Source organism: Salvelinus sp. IW2-2015, linkage group LG18 (genome assembly GCF_002910315.2).
Source record: "Salvelinus sp. IW2-2015 linkage group LG18, ASM291031v2, whole genome shotgun sequence".
NCBI lineage: Eukaryota > Metazoa > Chordata > Actinopteri > Salmoniformes > Salmonidae > Salvelinus > Salvelinus sp. IW2-2015.
Genome location: NC_036858.1, coordinates 62522159 through 62529046, shown reverse-complemented (window position 1 = coordinate 62529046; position 6888 = coordinate 62522159).

Here is a 6888-nt window from a genome sequence, read left to right as displayed (position 1 = left end):
GTAGCTCTGCCTGCTGGGCTGTGGCTCCTTCAGGTGTGGATCTGCGGTGGGGGGCAGGGGGGTGGGAGGCCTCGTCTGGGTGGCTCTGAAGCTGGGCTGGGGTGGTCTGTGCTGCGCTGGCTGTGGTGGGCATTGAGGTTGGTGGTGCTGTGGTCGTGGCTGGGGGTTCCAGGGTGCTGGTCCGGGGTGTTGTCTCGGTGATCTCGGCGGGGTGGAGATTGCTCCGCTGTTCCTGGGTGGAGAGGTCGGGCTGCGGTTTAGAGCGACGTCCTTGAGAGTCTTGGCAAGGATGGGGACTGTCTCCCTGTACAGGTGAACGTGGTCGTAGAGACAGTCCAGATCAAGGGTGGGATGGTGGGCCAGGTGTACATTGGGTCGCAGGGCACAGTCCCGGGATAGGCTGGCATTTATTCTTTGGATTGTGGCAGGGTGGAAGTCCCTCCTCTGTAGAAGGGTTGACACCACGATTCTTGAGTTGGGGAAGATTGCGGAGGCCTTCTCAATCACTCCCCGTAGTGAAGTCGCCACCCTCTCCTGCTGAGCCGAGGTAAGAGACCAGACCTGATTAGGGGTGTATCTGGACACTTTTTTGATCACATCCTACACCACCTCTGTCTCCCCCAGGTTATGACCTGTCTGCAGAGGGAGGGGTGAAGTCGATGCTGGAGGAGTTTGACCAGACAGTTGGACTAGACTACCTCAGAGCTATCCACTTCAATGGTCTGCCATCTTATTTTTCTGATGCATATCAAAACCAAATACAGCAATATAGTCTTGTCAGATAACATTTACATTTAAGTCATTTAGCAGACGCTCTTATCCAGAGCGACTAACAATACCAATATCATACCTAAACTGCCATGGCATTTATTGTGGACATAAATAATGTTGATACTGTATAAAGTGAGTTGTAATGTTAAGTGCTCATCTTGGGTGTGCCTCTGGATGGTTGATTGACAGGTAAGCTGGGTTGTCACCTGGACTGCCTTGAGGACATTGGACAGGGTCAGACTGGAATATCAGCATTCCGTGACATTGTGAACGAGCCAACACTGGACAACATCCCCCTGATCCTGGTGACCTCAGGATGGTGAGAAGAACAGGGAAGAGGGTTCGGGACTGGGGAGGACAGGGCAAGGTGGCAGGGGTTTTACACCCAGTCTTTGGAATGTGGATTGAAAGCACTTGGTGGCGTTAAAGAAAAAATATAATCAATTGAGTTTTACCATGCTGCCCTATCATGATTTGTTCATGTTCTGCCTTAGTCCACAGCCCAGGATTTGAGTATGCTGAACAGATTGAGCTGCTCTTGTCACGTCCGTCGTAATGTGGAAGAGAGGAGGACCAAGGCGCAGCATGAAGTGAATACATTCTTCTATTTATTTAAGAAGAAAACACTAACCAAACTAATACAAAACAACAAAACGAACGTGACGCTATATATAACAGTGCAGACACAAGCAACTAACATAGACAATAACCCACGAAATACCCAACGGAATATGGCTGCCTAAATATGGTTCCCAATCAGAGACAACGATAAACAGCTGCCTCTAATTGAGAACCAATCTAGGCAACCATAGACATACAAACACCTAGACTAGTAAACACCCCATAAACATACAAAACCCCTAGACAAGACAAAACACATACATCCCCCATGTCACACCCTGACCTAACCAAAATAATAAAGAAAACAAAGATAACTAAGGTCAGGGCGTGACAGCTCTATTCCCTTTGTGAGAAGACCTCCTAGAAGATAAAACACAGCGAAAGCTGAACACAACCCTCATACCACCTCTGAACAACCATTATACAACTTCTGAATAATGGACAAAGATTTTTTCTTTAATGAGTCCGACGCAAAGAATATACTGCTTCTCCGAGACCAGGCCCAAATCCCTGTCATTTGCGTGAAGAAATGACGGAAATACAGGGGGCGGAGATCGGGGTGCCTTGTGAGAATTTGTCGGCGAGTGGGTAACCGGCCTCTACCATCTGTTCTATTGGCCAACGTGCAATCACTGGAGAATAAACTGGATGATCTCCGTTTGAGACTATCCTACCAACGGGACATACATTTTTTTATATCTTATTTTTTTTTATTTTTTTTTATTTAACCTTTATTTAACCAGGTAGGCAAATTGAGAACACGTTCTCATTTACAATTGCGACCTGGCCAAGATAAAGCAAAGCAGTTCGACACATACAACAACACATAGTTACACATGGAGTAAAACAAACATATAGTCAATAATACAGTGAAAAAAATAATAAGTCTATATACAATGTGAGCAAGTGAGGTGAGATAAGGGAGGTGAAGGCAAACAAATATATGTATAAATAAATAAAAATATAAAAGGCCATGGAGGCGAAGTGAGTACAAAAGTACAAAAAAACTTATGTTTCATAGAGTCGTGGCTGAATGTGGACACAGATAATATACAGTTGGCAGGGTATTCTGTGCATCGGCAGGACAGAACAGCTACGTCTGGTAAGACGAGGGGTGGGTGTTTATTTGTCAATAACAGCTGGTGCGCAATGTCTAATATTAAGGAAGTCTTGAGGTATTGCTCGTCTGAGGTAGAGTACCTCATGACAAACTGTAGACCACACTATCCACCAAGAGAGTTTTCATCTATATTTTTCGTAGCATTCTATTTACCACCACAAACTGACGCTGGCACAAAGACTGCCCTCAACAAGCTGTGTAAGGCCATTAGCAAACAAGAAAATGCTCATCCAAATTTGGCAAATCTGACCATAATTCTATCTTTCTATCTTCCTGATTCCTGCTTACAAGCAAAAACTAAAGCATGAAGAACCAATGCCTCGCTCAATACGGAAGTGGTCAGATGACGCGAATGCAACGCTAACGCTAGCACAGACTGGAATATGTTCCGAGATTCATCCAGGGGCATTGAGGAGTATACCACCTTAGACACCGGCTTCATCAATAAGTGCTTTGACAATGTCGTCCCCACAGTGACTGTACGTACGTATCCCAACCAGAAGCTATGGATTACAGGCAACCCCCCCGAGCTAAAGGCTAGAGCTGCCGCGTTCAAGGAGCGGGACACGAATCCGGACACTTATAAGAAATCCCGCAAGGCCCTCAGACAAACCATCAAACAGGCAAAGCGTCAATACAGGACTAAGATTGAATCCTATGCTCATCGGATTTGGCAGGGCTTGCAAACTATTATGGACTACAAAGGGAAACCCAGCCACGAGCTGCCCAGTGATGCGAGCCTACCAGATGAGCTAAATGCCTTTTATGCTCGCTTCGAGGCAAGGAACACTGAAGCATGCATGAGAGCACCAGCTGTTCCGGACGACTGTGTGATCACGCTCTCTGTAGCCGATGTGAGCAAGACCTTTAAACAGCTCAACATTCACAATGCCGCGGGGCCAGACAGATTACCAGGACGTGTACTCATAGTATGCGTGGACCAACTGGCAAGTGTCTTCACTGACGTTTTCAACCTATCCCTGACTGAGTCTGTAATGCCTACATGTTTCAAGCAGAGCACCATAGTCCCTGCACCCCAAAAAAGCAAAGGTAACCTGCCTAAATGACTACGCCCCGTAGCACTCATGTTGGTAGCCATGAAGTGCTTTGAAAGGCTGGTCATGGCTCACATCAACACCATCATCCTGGAAACCCTAGACCCACTCCAATTCGCATACCGACCCAACAGATCCACAGATGACACAATATATATCGCACTCCACACTGCTCTTATGTGAGAATGCTTTTCATTGACTACAGCTCAGCGTTCAACACCATAGTACCCACAAAGCTCATCACTTAGCTAAGGACCCTGGGACTAAACACCTCCCTCTGCGACTGGATCCTGGACTTCCTGACGTGCCACACCCAGTCGGTAACACATCTGCCACATCTGCCACGCTGATCATCAACACGAGGGGCCCTCAGGGGTGCGTGCTTAGTCCCCTCCTGTACTCCCTGTTCACACATGACTGCGTGACCAAGCACAACTCCAACACCATCATTAAGTTTGCTGATGACACAACAGTGGTAGGCCTGATCACTGACAATGATGAGACAGCCTATAGGGAGGAGGTCAGAGACCTGGCGGTGTGGTGCCAGGACAGCAACCTCTCCCTCAACTTGAGCAAGACAAAGGAAATGATCGTGGACTACAGGCAAAGGAGGGCCGAATACGCCCCCATTCACATCGATGGGGCTGGAGTGGAGTGGGTTGAGAGTTTCAAGCTCCTTGGTGTCCACATCACCAACAAACTACCATGGTCCAAACACACTAAGACAGTCGTGAAGAGGGCACGACACCTTTTCCCCTTCAGCAGACTGAAAAGATTTGGCATGGGTTTCCAGATCCTCAAAAGGTTCTACAGCAGCAGCGTTGAAAGCATCCTGACCGGTTACATCACCACCTGGTGTGGAAACTGCTTGGCATCTGACTGTAAGGCGCTACAGAGGGTAGTGCGTACGGCCCAGTATATCATTGGGGCCAAGCTTCCTGCCATCCAGGACCTCTATACCAGGCGGTGTCAGAAGGCCCAAAAAATTGTCAAAGACTCCAGTCACCCAAGTCATAGACTGTTCTCTCTGCTACCACACGGCAAGCGGTACCGGAGCGCCAAGTCTAGGTCCAAAAAGCTCTTTAACAGCTTCTACCCCCAAGCCATAAGACTGCTGACAATTCATAAAATGGCCACCCGGACTATTTACATTGACCCCCCCCCCCCCCCCCCCACATGCACTGTTGTATTCAGTGCCTGTGGCAAATACAATTTGATTTGATTTGATTTTGATCTCTGAATAACCATTATACCACCATCTCTGAGAATTCTATTTCCGACCAAAACTTGGAATGATTCTATTTACTTTGTTCCATTTGTTTTTGTTCATATCGATTTGTTCCAGTATGTCTATTTTCTAAGAGAATTGATTTTGCTTCAGTTGATTAAAATGAGATGACAGAAGTAAACAAATGGTCAGTTGTTCGTCCACTTTTCCAGCAGAGGGTACTATGGACACAGAAATGCAACATTATGCCAGTCTAATGGGCCATTGAATCATTCAGTTAACTGTAACATGAGTGGTAGCAAAGGAGGAAATACTCATTATTTAGCATAGGAACTATTATATGAGGGACCTTTTTGATCCAGTCATTCTCTAACAGGGCAAAATATTTGTCCATTAATAAATGGGTTGCAATTTTAAACCTGTTATAGGAGCCTATATAGTATATATTTCTTTCTCTTCCACTCACTACCCTTCCTCTCCATTCTCATCATTCTCAATGTGAAATGGGAGACCCCGGCCAACGGTAGTCCTCTGTCCCCCCTCTCCTCCCCCTGGCCAGCTGTTGAATACATACCCACCCTTCAGAAGATGCAGTAGTCACACCAAATGACACCACACATCCCCCACGAGACATAACACTATCACACACCGTACTGGCATGGGAGGTATGTATAGACATACATCTATACATCATGGGGGACATGCCATGCAAATCATTCCTCTCTCATGTACAGTAATCACCTTAATACTTTAGATTGGAACACTTTACACTTACAGCCAGTCATGGCTGTCTGCTATACTGATACTGTGTTGAGCATTGAGGGAGAGGCAGGAATCATGTCTTTCAGCGGGGTGTGAACAGAGACAGGAAGCGGAGGTGCCTGGCCCAGGAATTTCTCTGCCTCTCTTCTGGCCCCGCCCACAGGAAATGCCAGTCCGYTGTGCGTCTGGTTCAACAGGCCTTTTCTGGAGGACCTCAGACAGGCGTCTGGAGTGCATCCCAAATGGCAACTTTTCCCTATATATATTGACCAGAGCCCAAACGGCTCTSGTCAAAAGTAGTGCGATATAAAGTGAATAGAATGCCATTTTGGAGGCAGCCCTGGAGTGCGCTACAGTAGGGCAGGGCAAGGGGTATGACCCAGTGAGGAAGCAGACTAGGCTGGGTTACATTCTTATAGTTTGGGTGTGATTTCCGGGAGAGAACAGTAGTAACACAGACATCCACATACCTGCACCACATGAGGTTGGTGTCACCTTAATTGGTAAGGACTGGCTCGTGGTAATGGCTGGAGTGGAATAAGTGGAATGGTATCAAATACCATTCCATTCTCCCCATTCCAGCCATTATTTGAACTTGGAAGTTCAAGTTCAGCTCAGTGAGTAGTCCTCCCTGAGAGTATTTCTATAGCAGCCTTAAGCCACCCATTTAATTATAAGACATTGTAAATACTTCCAGATACTCTTGGTCAGACCATGCAATGCCATGGTGGAAGACTTCACCGATACACTAAATAAAAGGATTCTGAATAGTCATTGGAGAAACACTTACAGTGCCTTCAGAAAGTAGTCATACCCTTTGACTTATTCCACATTTTGTTGTGATACAACCTGAATTCAAAATTGATTAAAACATTTTTTTTTGCTCACCCACCTACACACAATACCCCATAATGACAAAGTGCATTTTATGTTGTTGTTGAAATGTTAGCAAATTTACTGAAAATGAAATACAGAAGTATATCTCCCAGAAGTATATCTCCAATCTCCCGGGTGGCGCAGTGGTCTAGGGCACTGCATCGCAGTGCTAGCTGCGCAGTGCTAGCTGCGCAGTGCTAGCTGCGCAGTGCTAGCTGCGCAGTGCTAGCTGCGCAGTGCTAGCTGCGCAGTGCTAGCTGCGCCACCAGAGTCTCTGGGTTCGCGCCCAGGCTGGGCTGGGTTCGCGCCCAGGCTCTGTCGCAGCCGGCCGCAACCGGGAGATCCGTGGGGCGACGCACAATTGGCATAGCGTCGTCCGGGTTAGGGAGGGTTTGGCCGGTAGGGAGGGTTTGGCCGGTAGGGATATCCTTGTCTCAGTATGTAAAAAAAATGTT